The sequence below is a fragment of the Chelonoidis abingdonii genome, chromosome 26 (genome assembly GCF_003597395.2).
Source record: "Chelonoidis abingdonii isolate Lonesome George chromosome 26, CheloAbing_2.0, whole genome shotgun sequence".
Taxonomy (NCBI): Eukaryota; Metazoa; Chordata; order Testudines; family Testudinidae; genus Chelonoidis; species Chelonoidis abingdonii.
This window is the reverse complement of record NC_133794.1, coordinates 6,441,420-6,443,849: the sequence shown is the minus strand read 5'-3', so window position 1 is coordinate 6,443,849 and position 2,430 is coordinate 6,441,420. Positions and strand designations below refer to the sequence as shown.

Here is a 2,430-nt window from a genome sequence, read left to right as displayed (position 1 = left end):
CCATGCATTTCGGTTCTTACCCACAGTGGGTTCCTCTCCTCGGTCCCAGGGGTGGGGTCATTGAGCCCTGGCGGGCAGGTGGGGCGGGTGATTATGTGGTGTCATGGACTCCCAGGTCCGGCCCACTCTTGGCCCTGCACGGTCCCTGGGGGGAACCCCCTTCAGTGCAACAGCCCTTCTCAGGGCTGTCCCGAGGGTCCAACCCCTCCACCTCCGGGCGCGTCTGTCTCTTCCGTGGGCCCCCTTGGTTTACTGAGCGTCTGAATCCAGCACAGGAAACTCTCAGGGCCGCAGGCCTGGCCTCCCTCAGCCCAGCACATCCCAGTCTCCCTGCATCCAGGTGGGCTCTGCCTGCTCCCCGCAGCCCCGAGCCCCCCCTGCTTCCCAGCTGGGCCTCTGAGATCACTGGCCCCAAGCCCCCTCTGTCCATTGTCTTCTCTCCAGGGAAACAGGGTCGCCTGGGCCTCCCCTCCTCTCCCCTCTTCTGTCCTCTGACTGGAACCAGCTGGTCAGGTCACCGGGGTCCTCTCCCCACAGCCCATTGTCCCCCACTGGCCAGAACCGGCTACGACTCCTGAGCTGGGTCTCCAGGTCACCAGTCGCTGGGGATCTCCATCCTCCAGGCTCTCGGCCGGGATCCCGAGTTCCCTCTCCGGTCCTGTGTCCCAACAAACGCCCTCTCCCCTCCCCTCGTTAAACCAGTAACCCCCGGGGACACTGAGTCCCACCCCCTCTGCATCCAACCCACTGGAAAACCAAGTTAAAACCAAGAACAACCACCCCCCTTCATCACACTGGGCAGACCCCAGAGCTTTCAGAAACGGCCCCGGAAAGCCAAGAGCTTTTTACCAATAACCACCCCTGGGTGTGCTGCTTGGCCTCGCAGCGTCAGCGCCTGCCAGGGCCCTGGTTTCAGCTTCTCGCTGCAGCCACAAGGGCTCAGACCTTCTCCCTCTTCGTCTGTGCTCCGAGGCAGCGATTGTCCCCCCATCACGAGACTCCGGGTGCTGGGGCATTAGGAAAGCACCCGCTCTCAAGAGCTGGGGACACAGCCAGCCTCCCCACCAGTCACCCCGACAGGGGATGTCCCTCTCCCAGCTCCATCCCCCGCCCACCGCTCGCCCCCGGTGCTGCTGGAGCAGCCCGGAAGCAGCCCCAGGGGCCTGGCCGTGGCCCAGGGAGGCCAACCCAGCCCGGCACTTACCGGAAACCTCTGGCCTTCCTGGCAGTCCGTCCCCCAGGGCTGGCCATTAACTCGCTGCCCCTGGGCCAGGGCAGCCCTGTTTACTCAGCCACATAAAGAGGCCGTGCCCAGCACTGCCCTCCACTCCAGCCCCCGGCTCGCAGCATGGGGACCCGGGCCCTGAACCTCCTCGGTGCTCTGCTGCTGCTGCTGGCCCCACGCCTGGGCCAGGGTGCGCCCATGTGAGTGCTGGGGGCCAGGGCGCATGGGGCAGGTCGGGGCGCATGGGGCAGGGTGCGCCCATGTGAGTGCAGGGGGCTGGGGCACATGAGGCAGGTCGGGGTGAATGGGGCAGCCGGGGCGCATGGGGCAGGGTGCACCCATGTGAGTGCTGGGGGCCGGGGCGCATGGGGCAGGCCGGGACGCATGGGGCAGGGTGCGCTCATGTGAGTGCAGGGGGCTGGGGCGCATGGGGCAGGTCGGGGTGAATGGGGCAGCCAGGGCGCATGGGGCAGGGTGCACCCATGTGAGTGCTGGGGGCCGGGGTGCATGGGGCAGTTTGGGGCAAATGGGGCAGGCCAGGGCATATGGGACAGGTTGCGCCCATGTGAGTGCTAGGGGCTGGGGCGCATGGGGCAGGTCGGGGCGCATGGGGCAGGGTGCACCCATGTGAGTGCTGGGGGCCAGGGTGCATGGGGCAGTTTGGGGCGAATGGGGCAGGCCAGGGCATATGGGACAGGCTGCGCCCATGTGAGTGCTAGGGGCTGGGGCACATGGGGCAGGCTGGGGCGTATGGGGCAGCCGGGGCGCATGGGGCAGGGTGCGCCCATGTGAGTGCAGGGGGCTAGGGCACATGGGGCAGGCTGGGGCGTATGGGGCAGGGAGTGCCCAAGTGAGTGCTAGGGGCCGGGGCGCATGGGGCAGGCCGGGGCGCATGGGGCAGACCAGGGCGCATGGGGCAGGCTGCGCCCATGTGAGTGCTGGGGGCCGGGGCGCATGGGGCAGGCTGGGGCGTATGGGGCAGGCTGCACCTATGTGAGTGCTGCGGGCCGGGGCGCATGGGGCAGGTCGGGGCAAATGAGGCAGGCTGGGGCAAATGGGGCAGGCTGCGCCCATGTGATTGCTGGGGGCTGGGGCGCATGGGGCAGGCTGGGGCGTATGGGGCAGCCGGGGCGCATGGGGCAGGGTGTGCCCATGTGAGTGCTAGGGGCTGGGGCGCGTGGGGCAGGCTGGGGCGTATGGGGCAG

General features: G+C 68.3%; 1 pseudogene; it reads left to right on the top strand.

Annotated features, from left to right (window-relative positions):
• The first annotated feature begins 1,348 nt into the window (after positions 1-1,348).
• LOC116832444 (complement C3-like) overlaps positions 1,349-2,430 on the top strand; it is a 55,967-nt pseudogene continuing 54,885 nt past the window's right edge.